Source organism: Pinus tabuliformis, chromosome 2_1, assembly GCF_031772625.1.
Source record: "Pinus tabuliformis cultivar Carrire ecotype Pingquan chromosome 2_1, CPIR1, whole genome shotgun sequence".
NCBI classification, from domain to species: domain Eukaryota; kingdom Viridiplantae; phylum Streptophyta; class Pinopsida; order Pinales; family Pinaceae; genus Pinus; species Pinus tabuliformis.
Window position 1 is genome coordinate 606,101,801 of NC_142299.1, and position 14,387 is coordinate 606,116,187.

General features: G+C 34.5%; 1 pseudogene; it reads right to left on the bottom strand.

Moving 5' to 3' along the window:
* Nucleotides 1–12,387: 12,387 nt before the first annotated feature.
* Nucleotides 12,388–12,982, bottom strand: LOC149201947 (putative receptor-like protein kinase At1g11050 pseudogene; annotated as a pseudogene).
* Between the last annotated feature and the right edge of the window lie 1,405 nt (nt 12,983–14,387).

The window sequence follows — 14,387 nt, forward strand, 5'->3', positions numbered from 1 at the left end:
ATTTCGAAGGGACGGTGCGAGAGTTCTTCACTGGAATCGGTTTCGTGTAGTGGACTGTTTTAGTTGTCTTCTCTATTTTGAAATGACGGACCTTGGTGGTACAAATTTTATCTTGGGTATGTAAATTAAAAGAAATTAGGAAAACAAGAAAATTTTGTCTTGGGTATGTAAATTAAAAGAAATTAGGAAAACAAGAAATTTTGGTTAAATTTTGTCTTGGGTATGTAAATTAAAAGAAATTAGGAAACACGAAATTTTGGTTGAGTCAGAGGAAATAGGTAAAAGCCATATTATATTGGTTTAATAAGTAAGAATATAAACTAGTAAAACACATATTTTTATAGGTGTAGTAGATACATTTTCTAAAATAAGAGATGAAAAGAAATATATGTCATTTATTCTATATGCAAATGTAATTTGAAGTTTGACACAGTAATGGTATGCATTAGACCAGACATTGCATATGTAGTGGGAGTATTGAGCAGGTATATGTCAAAACTAGGGAAGGAGAATTGGACATAAGTAAAGAGGTTTTTAAAGTATTTGCTTGGCACAACTAACCACGGGTTGTGCTATTAAGGAACACCAAGATTAGATAGAGTGTTGGATATACATGTCTTTCTTAATGTAGAATGGGCTGGAGATTTGGATTGCAAAAGATCTACAAGCAAATGTGTGTTGAACCTATTTTTTTAGAAGAATAAGTTGGATGAGAAAAAGACAATCAAGCACTCTCATCTACAAAATCTAAATGCATGGTAGTCACTCATGCAAGAAAGGAAGCAATATGGTTACAGAGATTGTGTTAAGGTCTTGGGTTGATATAAAAAACTATAGTGAAGAAATCAGTGTATCATTCAAAGAAAAAACATATTGATGTTCAATATCTTTCATGAGAGTTATGATTGAAGACAAGAAGGTGCTACTAGAAAAATTAGAAACTTTGAAGAATGTTGTAGATTTAATAACACAATTTTACAGCACTAAGAAGTTCTCTTGGTGTAGAGAAATAAAGGGAATTAATGCCCTAGATTTCTTATCATGCAATCCTATGACCCATTGCATACAAAGAAAACAACAAGTATGAGAATGTTGAGTTGAATATGGGTTTTATTCTTTGAATGACTATCACAACTCAGTGGGGGGTGGTAGGTCCCCCTATTGAGGTGGTTGTAAAATTTGAGTTGTTTTTTGCATTCACTATTGGTGTTTGAGGACACATAGCTTTTCCTAAAAGTATTTTTGTGGCACATGATGGCTTTTCCCATGGTTTTATAGTTTTAGTTAAGGAACTATAGTTATATTCTAATATAAGGTAAATGCCTCAATTATTCATGGTTCGTGGGGATATATATTACATTGTAATATTGTTCAAAAGAATATATATATATATATATATATATATATATATATATATATATATATAGATATAGATATAGATATGTATGATAAAATCTATGTATTAATATGTGTGATTTTTATTGCATACTTTTTATTTTAATTAAGATTTTGTTTATAGAAATTAATTTTATAGTATCAAAACATATAGAGGGAATTCCATTTTCATCGCTTTCTCATGGTCCCTTGGTTGAGATGTCAACAATAGTCCTATATATGTGGTGTATCCTTCCTCGTATCTGCAAGGAAATTGTAGATGTAAAACTAGAAGCAGGGATTAAGTGATGACACATTATTGATGTTGATGTAAACGAAGAGGTTGGAAGATGGAGTGGGAATTAAGTGATGACACATTATTGATGTTGATGTAAACGAAGAGGTTGGAAGATGGAGTGGGAATTAAGTGATGACACATTATTGACGTTGATGTAGAAGAAGAGGTTGGAAGATGGTTGCATACTAGAAAAGAAAGATACTTGCATAGTGTGGACATTTATTAGTAGATGAATGGAAAAGTTTTAGTAGAATATTTGAAAACCCAATATGAAATCATTTTGTGCATTGATTAAATGTAAAGACATATAATGGAGTTAATTGATAGAGTAACGATATTGACTTAAAAAAACTTACAAACCTTGAGTTTGCCATGTCCAACAAAAAGAGTGATTTATGAGACATTATTTAGATCCATTCTTCATCTAAATAAATGTTTTTACTTTACTTTTTTAGCTACATATACTATTAATCACCTAGATACAATCATAAACATAAATAAATCTAGTTTATTTAACAAAGTATTATACTTGTTTTTAACTATAATTTTTTATGCAATTGAGACTATAAACTTTACCTAGCATAAGAGATGAAATATGCATTATATTAAATAAGTAATATAATTACTATCTAATTTATAGAAATAACAAGATAATCAATTTATCATTATACCATATTGTTCGCACTGATATTTTGATTCGGAAATCCATCCCAATATGAATTAAATTTTCAATAATATAATATGTTATGCATAGTCAAACTTCTCTATCATATCCATGTTGTTCACACTACTATGTGGATTGAGTAATTGGTATGAATTAAATTTACGATAATATGGTATGCATGGTCAAACTTCTCTATCATGTTAAGACTTGAGAGATGTTAGCATGATGTTTATTAAAAAAAAATTGAGATTTAACTAGTTAGCATACTCACGTACTGATATTCAAATATAGGTTGGTTTTTAATAGAGATGTCATAGGTTGGTTCGTAATAGAGATGTCATTATAAATATAATGGCCATTATAAATTTACTACGCCAATCATATTTAATGACGGGTAAATATTTAAATGATGACATGCATCAAAATACGATATATAAATAGATTTTATTATAATGTTATAATTTATAAATAATACAAAAATAACATAACCATCTTTAAAACGTTAAACGTTCTTTCAAAACACTAATACAAAAATGTGCTGGTACGCAATCTTATTAGTTTTAAAGTCGAACTTTGTTTCTGCTGTCACACGTAATTAAATCTCACACTGGAATTTGTAACTTGCGAAAATAGATCCAGGTAAATATTTAATATTTATGAGGGGTGTATTAATATGCGTAACTGTATTAATATGCGTAACTGTTGCCCGGAAGCAAAGGACCAAAGCAAGAAAATAGAACGCGGTGGTTTTCATAGATAACTCAGCAAATAATAGAAATGGCGCTGAATCAGAAGCTCCGGACAATATGATATTCGCCCTGCAATGTTTATTTGGATTAACGGACGAACCATCCAACAAATGAACAAATTATCTGACTGACATGAACACATTTATTATTTTAAACGAATACATGATGTGCTAAAATAGATGGTGGTGATGTTTTTTTCCGTGAGCTTCTTTTGCTTGCTTTTTCGACTCCTCCCTCGTGTGATGTTCGTGGACGGCATACCCTCTTGCTCCAACGGCCACTTTGGCCGCAATCTTTTCTTGCATCTTATGTCTTTCGGCCTGTTTGGGATCCTTCTTTACTTGGTGCTTTTCATTGTTGGGAATTTTCGATAATTCCAAAGAAAAATGAACAGAAAATAATGCTCTGTTTTTAATACAGAGAAGCAAAAAAAAAAAAAATTCCTGAAAAAAACAGAGTTTCATACACACAAAAGGAAACTTGTATTCATTAACAAAAAGATTTTTGTTACAAAATTCTTCCTTTCACTGAGGGATTCTTCTAAATGAAACTGAAAAACTTTGACCAACAAATGAAATCGAAATCTTTAATCAACTCGAGCCCTCTGCCTCTATACTGTTGTGCATTACAAAACACTCTGTTTTTGCTTACAAATTTTACACTGCTTTGCACTGCTGTGCATTACAAAAAAAAGCTCTATCTCCTCTAAAAAAATTAACACTGTTGTGTTCACTCTTACTTTCGCGCTTGCGTATTACATTCCAAAACAAGAACATTACGTTTTACTTGTGTCATAAAAAAAATGACTCCTGTGAATAATAAAAAAACAATAAAATTAAAAGTTTTACCTACATTCAACCACTGTAGTACATTTATATTAATTGCATTTAACAGCCGTAATGAATTAACATTAATTACTTCACATGGCAATTGTTTTTTTTTAACCATAGATTTTACTCCACGGTAATCGGACGATTATCGATAAAATTAAAAGTTTTACCTACATTCAACAACTGTAGTACATTTATATTAATTACATTCAACAGCGGTAATGAATTAACATTGATTACTTCACATGGCAATTGTTTTTTTTTTAACCATAGATTTTACTCCACGGTAATCGGACGGTTATCGCAATTACTCGGAGGTCCCTTTTTACCGAACTTTACCCGTCGGGGAAAGTTGTAAAGGCAAACCACTCAGGGCACATGCCAGCAGGTGAATGTGATCGTTGCCCTCCGGAGAAATACCACTGTTCAGCAAAAGGCGGTTTTCTAAAAATATTTGTGGTCGCTGTTTAATTGGAGTTGTAGTTGAAATTACCATTTCAACACTTCCCTTTAATTTCAACTGCTGGGTTATCGGTCATACCCAGACATTTCCTAAAAAACTCAAAACTTTTCTGCCCCAATGGTTTGGTCAGAATATCTGCAACCTGCTCCTGAGTTCTGCAATGTTCTAAAACAATTTCTCCATTGTTTACCAATTCCCTGATGTAATGAAACTTTGTGTCAATGTGTTTCGTTCTCTTATGAAACACAGAATTTTTGGATAATGCAATAGTTGAGCTATTGTCACAAAAAATCACAGTTTTGTTTGCTTGCTCTTGGCATAAGCTCCTTAACATCCTTCTCATCCAAATTGCTTGACACGCTGCCGCTGCCACATATTCTGCCTCTGTTGTAAACAATGCTACAATAGGTTGTTTTTTAGAAGCCCATGAAATGGCTCCTGAACCCATGTGAAAAACATAACTGGATGTGCTTTTCTGATCATCTACACTTCCAGCCCAATCACTATCAGTGTATCCGATTAAGTCTGAACACTCTGAAACAGTATATAAAATGCGAAATTTTATAGTACCTTTAACATACCTCAGAATCCTTTTTGCTGCCCGCCAATGTGCTTCTTTTGGCCTCTCCATGAATCTGGAAATTAAACTAACAGCATGCATTATATCCGACCTAGTTACAGTCAAATACATGAGGCTGCCAACTATGCTCTTGTACAAAATAGGATCAAAATCCTTGTTGTTGTCCTCTTTGCTGAGTTTTAATCCCATCACTATGGGAGTGATTGCTGCTTTGCTCTCCTGCATATTAAATCTTTCCAGCACTTCATTAACATATTTCGCTTGTGAGATAAAAATCTCATTTCCATTTTGTTTTACTTCTATTCCTAAGAAGTATCTCAGCAAACCCATGTCAGTGATTTCAAATTCTTCTTTCATTACTGTTTTGAAATTTTCAATAAGGTAATCATCATTACCTGTGAAAATAACATCATCAACATATAACACAACAATTAGTATTTTACCATCCTTTTCTTTGATGTAGAGAGTGGGTTCTCCCTCACACTTTTCAAATCCATTTTCCAGTAGATAGGAATTTATTCTATTGTACGACGCTCTTGGTGCTTGCTTCAGCCCATAAAGAGCGTTCTTCAATCTGCACATTTTATGCTCTTGGCCTTTCTTTTCATAGTCTAGAGGTTGTTCAATATAAATCTCTTCCATTAACACTCCATTTAGCAATGCTGACTTCACGTCCATTTGGTAAAATTTCCACTTGTTTTGTGTTGTTATGGACAACACTGCTCTCACGGTTTCCATTCTAGCAACCGGTGCGAAAGTTTCTTCATAGTCTCTCTCATACTACTGCTTATATCCTTTGACAACAAGTCTTGCCTTGTGTCTTTCTATTTTGCCTTCAGCATTACTCTTGGTCTTGCAGACCCATTTAACTCCAATGACTTCCTTTTCTTTTGGTAGTTCAACTAAATCCCATGTCTTGTTTCTTTTTATGGCATTGATTCCCTCATACATAGCTTCTATCCATTTCCTATCTTTAATTGCTTCTTCGAAATGAACAGGGTCGTCAACATGACAATATAAAGCAAACAAAGAGTTCATACCTTCATTTGTTGACTCTTGTTCATAAATGTCACTTAAATTTCTGAACTTCTTACCTCTTTCATTTGGTGTACAAGTGCTTGAAGAAGCACTTGAATTTCCTCCTTGTGGTGTGCTTGGAGAAGCACTTTCATTTCTCCTCAAGGGTGTCTCTTGCTGCCCTTGTGTTGGTGCTGCTGTTTGGGGATGTATTTCAGCTATCTCCTCATCATCTTCAACATGAGACAAAAAGTTTTTAACATTCACTGTTTTCTCTATGCTTCCATCCCAAGCTTCCTCCTCAATGCACTGAACATCTCTACTCACAATAAGCTTCTTAGTGGATGGGCTATACAACCTATAAGCTTTGGATTCCTCACTGTATCCAATGAAAATACATTTATCCCCTTTGCTGTCCAACTTTTTCCTTAGTTGATTTGGAATGTGTGCATAAGCCACACATCCAAAAACTTTCATGTAGGTGACTCCTTGCTTTGTCCCACTCCATGCTTCTTCTGGCACTCTGTTCATGACTACTTTTGTAGGACATCTATTCAAAATGTACGCTGCACAGTGTACAACTTCAGCCCAATAATAATCTGGCAAATGCTTTGCCTTTAACATACTCCTTGCCATATCTATGATTGTCCTCTTCTTCCTTTCGGAAATACCATTTTGCTGCGAAGTGTACCTAGTGGTAAATTGCTTATGAATTCCATTTTCTCTACAAAAACGTAGAAATTCTTTGGAGATATACTCACCTCCTCTATCAATTCTTAGAACTTTGATATGCAGCCCGCTTTGGTTTTCTACAAGTGCTTTGAAATTGCAAAATATTTCAAACACTTCACTTTTGTTCTTCAGGAAATAAACCCAAGTTTTTCTAGTAAAATCATCAATAAATGTTAGCATATAGTGGCTATCTGCAAGTGATGGAGTTTGCATCGGTCCACATAAATCTGAGTGGACAATCTCTAAGGGTGCTTTTGCCCTTATTCTTTTCCCAGATGGAAAATTTTCTCTGTGTTGTTTCCCCAAGATACAACCTTCACAAAGGCTGTCCGGTTTCTCTATCAATGGTAATCCTCTTACCATTCCTTTTCTATTCAACAAGTTAAGACCTCCAAAGTTGAGATGTCCAAATCTCAAGTGCCACAACCAATTTTCATCTTTTGGTTCGCTTTGGAAAGCCTCTTGTGTCATTGCTGCTATTTCTTCTCCATTTTTTAAATCTGCTTTCATTTTGAAAGGGAACATCCTGTTCCTTGTCATCTTCACTTCAGCAATACATTGTTTATTGGGTGTTTTATCTATGATGATGCATACATCATCCAGAAAGAAAACATTGTACCCCTTTTGAATAAGTTGTCCAATACTTATGAGGTTACATTCCATTCCAGGAACATAATAAACATCTGCTATGGTTTTCTTTTCACCTTTCTTTGTTAAGACATTTACTTCTCCTTTTCCCATAACAAAAACTTTATTATCAGTTCCTAGTGTGACTTGTGATTTCACACTTTGATCTAACATAGAAAATAGCGCTATGTTTCCTGTCATATGGTTATTGAACCAGAGTCTAGAAACCATACATCTTCACTCTTTGCTTCAGTCATATTATAGGCTAAAAACAAATTATCTTGGCTGATATTTTCTCTAGTGAAATTTGCACTAGTTATATTACTCATATCATGCTGCTTCTTCCTACATTCATTTGCATAATGCCCATATTTTTTACAATAGTGACATTAGACATTGGATTTATCATACCTTTTTTCTTGAGCATGATGTTGTCCACTTTGTTGGCTGCTGCCTTGGCCTTGGTTCTGATTTGGATTGCTGCCTCTTCCTTGAGCATTTGTAGGACTGTTTCTTCCACCTCTGTTTTGGCTTTTGTCTCTTCGTCTCTTGTTTCCTCTGCCTTGACCTCTTCCTCTTCCAAAGAACATCTGGGTCTTAAAGGCATGTTCTAGAGATTAGTTTTCATTTCTACTCAATCTCTGCTCATGTGTTATCAGTGATGCATGTAGTTCATCAACTGAGAAGTTTGTGAGATCCTTTGTCTCTTCTATGGTGGTGACAATCACATCGAACCTTGAGGGTAAGATCCTCAAGAGTTTCTCCACAATCCTCCTTTCTTCAAGAATCTCTCCATGAGACCTTATCTGTGTGACCAGACCAATCACATGTGTGAAGAATGAGTCAATATTATCTGACTCTTTCATGCAGAGAGTCTCAAAATCTCTCCTTAGCAGCTGTAGTTTTGCTGTCTTCACTTTCTCCATGCCTTGATAGGCTATCTTGAGAGTTTTCCATGCTTCTTTGGATCTCTCGGCTGCTGCTATCCTTGGAAACACACTCTCATGCACTGCTTGATACAAAAAGTAGAGGGCTTTAGAATCATTCTTCTTATTGCTCTTCAACAGATCTTTCTCTGCCTGAGTTAAATTATTAAACTCATTTTCATCTGCTGGTTCTTCAAAATCATCCTCAACAAATTCTCATAAGTCTTGGGAAGCAAGCAAAGCTCTCATAGTTATTGCCCAATAGTCATAGTTTTTTCCATTAAATTGTGGGAGGTGAGTATTATAGATACCCATGCTAGTGTTGACTCCAGCCATTCTTGCACTCTTAACTATGCTTCAAAATACTTGACTGTGTATTTAAAATAACTGAGTGTCCTCAACAGTGACACAAAAAACTGACTTGAGAAATACCTTGGATTCTTTCTTGACTAAGTCTTCACTCTGCTGGAGAGACTACTGCAACAAGAAATCCTTCCTTCAGCTTTTTTGACACCTTCAAAGATCCTGGACAAGCTTTGATACCATGTTGAGAATTTCTGATAATTCCAAACAAAAATGAACAGAGAATAATGCTTTGTTTTTAACACAGAAGAGCAAAAAAAAAATTGTTTCCTGAAAAAAAACAGAGTTTCATACACACAAAATGAAACTTGTATTCATTAACAAAAATATTTCTGTTACAAAATTCTTCCTCTCACTGAGGGATTTTTCTAAATGAAACTGAAAAACTTTGACCAACAAATGAAACCCAAATATTTAATCAACTGGAGCCCTCTGCCTCTGCACTGCTATGCATTACAAAATACTATGTTTCTGCTTACAAATTTTACACTGCTTTGCGCTGCTGTGCATTACAAAAAAAAGCTCTATCTCCTCTGAAAAATTAACACGGCTGTATTCACTCTTACTTTCGCGCTGCTGCGTATTGCGTATTACATTTCAGAACAAAAACATTACGTTTTACTTTTGCCATAAAAAAAAGACTCCCGTGAATAATAAAAAAACAATAAAATTAAAAGTTTTACCTACATTCAACAACTGTAGTACATTTTTATTAATTACATTCAACAGTCGTAATGAATTAACATTAATTACTTCACATGGAAATTGTTTTTTTTTAACCATAGATTTTACTCCACATTAATCAGATGGTTATCGCAATTACCCGAAGGTCCCTTTTTACCGAACTTTACCCACCAGGGAAAGTTGTAAAGGCAAACCACTCAGGGCATGTGTCAGCAAGTGAATGTGATCGCTGCCCTCGGAGAAATACCACTGTTCAGCAAAAGGTGGTGCGGGAATCCTCAGGCGGTTTTCCAAAAATATTTGCGGTCGTTGTTTAACTGGACCTACAGTTGAAATTACCATTTCAACACTCATGCTGCACACATGTCAAATTACATTAACCTACACATTCACTTTCTTACGTTATAAAAATCATCGAAACAATTCTGGTTTTGGGCGTATTCTAGTTTATGAAAACTGTACAAAATACAAGAAACAATACAGGGATATATATTGCATGAGTTGATCTGACTGATACCGTGGAGGACCTAAATATACTTTACTCGACATTTGGATAAGAAAATTTAGAATTAATGAGTAAAGAATATATGCAGTACCATTGCATACGCTCCGGCAGCCACTGCTCCCATTTCCCAAATGTCCCATACGCTTATGATGCTTCTCGTCTTTCCTTGCCCTCTTGTATTCTGATTCATTCAACTTATACGTACTCGCTGTGGTAGAGTAGGGAATCCCGGAGGGGACGTTGTTGCTTTCCATTTCCTTATGATGGGGTTGCTGATGGTGGTGTTCATGATTCTTGTGACCCATCTTTTCGAATGATTAGAAACACAACTGAATTTGATCACAGTCCAAGAAAATGCACAGAATGGTTTCTACGCAGGTCTTTCAAATTGTTTATAATTAATTAAAACTATGCCGTTCTTCCATCGAATTCTTTGAGTCGAACTTCTAGATTCAGATATAAGTCACACACATTATTTCACAAACACGTCTCACACAAGTGTAAACTTTAAAATTTAATTTTTAACAATAATAAATTATAGATATATATAAATATATATATATATATATATATAAAAGTTTAAACATAATTTAAATAATAGTTATATTAATACTCTACTCACTGCAAATAAATAACTTTTTATTTCTTTCCTAAAAACGTTTTATTTATAATAATTTTATATGATTTAACTTTTATATTTTTTTTCAAAATATATATTACTAATTTCAATATATATATATAATTTCCTTAAACAATGAGTTGATGTAAGTATTTTTTTTCCATATTATATTAATAATATTTTAAAATAATTATTTAATGTAAATACTTCTTTTTCCCTGTAGAAAATGGTATATATACTGCATATTTGCTATTCGAACATGTGACTAATTAGTTGAATGACGTGTTTATGTGGGTGAGGGAAAATCTAAGAATAAGAAAACAATTTTCATTGGGCATGCTTAGGTGGCCGACTACGAATCTGGGAATAGTGTGGTGAGGTAAAATCACACTATAGAAAAACCTTCGATTTAATTATTAAATGACATATTAAAAATATTTTAAATAAAATAAATGAGTGAAATAAATATGGTAAAAGATATCAAGTAAATATGGTAAAAAGTTTAAGTTTTGATCCATTGAACTGAGAAGTTCATTCTACAATCCATTATGACGGCAAAGCGTAATTAGGTCCGCATTCAATTTGAATTTGACATGTGTATCATTTAAAATAAAAATAAAATATTCTCTGCTGAGACCAAATAATGGTCTATCGGACCTAAAGAAACAAATTATCTATTTTGATTTAAGGTTTTATTGCTGTGCTCAAAAAGCTTGGAGAGAAGCCTCCCGAGGTTTTATTCCTATGTATGTTTAGTTAGTATTAATTAAAATAATTATAAAATATTAGTAAATCACAATTTCACTATTCTTTGTTGTTGATATTACAACTAAATGTAGTAAAAATATTTCACTCACTCTCAATAATAAATAAAATATTTTGATGTCCACATGACTTAATATAATTTTATTTCAACTTTTAAAAGGAATAAAGTAATTAAAAGTAAAAAAGTGTGAGTAAGATGTTTAAATTTATATTTTTAAAAAATATTTCAACATGGATTTAAATAAATTATTTGAAAATCTAGCATATGTCCATATCAAATTCATATATGTCTATATATAAAAAAGAAATGAAAATATTTTAATTTTATATATATAATAAAATATTCAATGTCCAAAGAAAAATAAATTAAAAGTTAAAATAAAAATAAAAATATCAAGTATTTCATAATAAGAATAACAAAGATTATGTTTATATCATATAAAGAAATTGAAAAAAAATGTTTTAAATGGTTTAAATAGTTTGTCTATTTTATATTGTGGTCTTTTTAGCGTATATTTTTTTCGTCAATATAAATAGTGTGTTTAGTAACATAATTTATATATATATATATATATATATATATATATATAATCTCAATTGCATTTTACGTAAAATCGTATCAATAAGTACACATTTCTTTCATTAGAATTAAAAATAACCCCAACTTAAATTATGTTTGGTGGTAGGAAAGGAAAAAGAGATTTTAAGAATAACTCACGATTAAAGTCTTTTGGAGAAAGGAAATAAATAAATAAATTACATTTTTCGAAAGGAATGCCGCCCGGTGGTGTGTCGACAACATCCAAAAAAATCAAGAAATAGACAGAACTCATGCACCGCACATGCTTCCCTTTTGCACTATTTGGAATGCCATTGCATATTCCAAGAAATTGATGATAAATCATCTGACATCACAAATGTCGGATGTGGGGTCCACTTTCATGAACACATCTACCTCACTGCCGCAAACGTAAATATATATTAATTTACTTTCATTTACAGAAAGGTCAAAAACATGTCGAAAGCCCAAATTTATGATGAGTTCATTTCATTTACAGACTGCTACGCTAGACAGTTACCATTATCTGTACAAATCCTACTCGTCTTCACTGGTTTCATGGCCCTAGATCTTTTATCTAGATCCTCTGAAGGAAGTAGAAAAATGCTGTCAGAAATCCCGACGGAATCGTTTCATTCGTCTGTAAGGAAAGATAGTCCATGATGCATCAGTGGAAAAGGTCTGTCAGGAATTTCAGGAATCTCCTCTTCTCCCTCCAACATTTTCACAACCTCCACCATTCCAAGTCTGAATGTTATCATAATGTGGGTACACAGAATACCCACCAAAACAAATCTCTCCATCAATCTCTCCACCTCGTTCTGCCTAATTCTGTCATCTATTATTTCATTTGTCTTTCCTTCTTTCACTAGTGCCCATGCCCAATCCGTGATGAGATAATGGGAGGTCGACTCTGCAGTGGTGTCCAGAGATTTTCTGTCGCTCATGATCTCCAACAGTAGAACCCCACAACTATATACATCACTTTTATTTGTGAGTTGGTTGTAGAGAGCATATTCGAGGGCCAAGTAGTCATGCGTACCTACTACCCTATTATCAAACGAGATTCTCCTATATTTCTTTAGTCGTGATCCTTGCCAAACTAAAATTGGCAACACGAGCATTCATATCGTCATGTAATAGAATGTTAGTGGCCTTGATGTCTCTGTGATAACTCGCAAGCTCAATTCTGTCGTGGAGATACGCCAACCCCTTGGCAGTCCCCATCACGATATTCCTGAGCTGCGGCAAGTCAAAGGTTAGACCATGGACTTTTGTCCAAAGAGATGGTCACCCAGACTACCATTGGGCATGTAATCGTATATCAGAAACTGTCGATGCCCTTCCCTTTCAACGATAGCTACGCAAAAGCCTCTAAAAACAACCAGATTCATGTGCCTCGTGTTGTTGATGATCTCCACCTCATTCACGAATTCGAAATCCCCTTTAGGAGTGCAGTTTCTGGTTCTCTTCATCGCGATCCGCCGACCGTCATCAAGTGTTCCTTTGTACACTGTACTGAAGCCCCCTTGTCCGATGAGATTTTCGTCACTGAAATTATCGGCGACGATCTTGAACTCCTGAATGCCAAACCACATTGCCTCGGTGTTGGGTTGATGGCACACTTTAAAAAAAATTCATTCCGCATCACGAATCCCTTGTACAAAGTCTTACGATTCCTCCTCCTCACCCACAAACCGTAGAGAAGCCCAAAAGCATAGATCCGGAGGGCTGCAACAGTGCTGAGGATTACGTAGGCTAAAACTAGGCGCCGAGATGTGAAATGGATGAAGGGTAGGTGAAGAATACATTGAGCAGTATTTGGGCTCTTGGGCCCAAATTCATTGACCACTCTGTCAGAATACAACACTGTAAAATAGTAGCATTTCTCACTGGTTGTAGTACTTATCAAAATTTTTGTACATGTCCACCAGAATCTTAGGAACGAGGTCTTCACTATCTTTGCATAGCTGACAGGCGGCCATATCTGAGAGGTTTCCTTTGTAGGCTGAGTCGAGGTTAGTAGTTCCCATTTTGCGAATACGGTCCTGCTTGGTTTGTATGCCCGCGCAGAGGAGAGGGCTCGATACAAACCCAGATAAACTATTCTCCAAACAGATCGCCACCAAGTCTGGAAATAGACCTAGAGAGCCCAGCTTCTACTGAAATTTCTTGAGATAGGCAACAGTAAAGGCATTTGTGGGAAGATCAAAAAGGGATGCATCTCTCAAGTACTAAGCTAATCCTACTCCAAACAAGCCAAGCAATGTCTCGCAACATGGGCTATCACTCCCGCCACTAATACTTGATTCACAGGAAGACTTATCCTAAGGCAATTTACTGACATATTGTAAGTCTATTGGACATTTTGCATCAGCGAACGCCCAATATTGTAATGAGAGCAGCTGTAGGAGGAAGATAATATACATTTTCATTTTTGTTATCCTGCACGATCGACGAAGCAAAGGGCTATAGAATCTCAATATAATGTAGGGAACGAGGAGGCTAAAGCAGAGAACGAGTTCACTTACGAGTACCTGAAATAGGTCACACACAGCCCTGTATGCCATAATTCAGACAACTCTTAGTCACCTCTGATTTCATGGTGATGGCAACTCCTATGGCCTCCCAT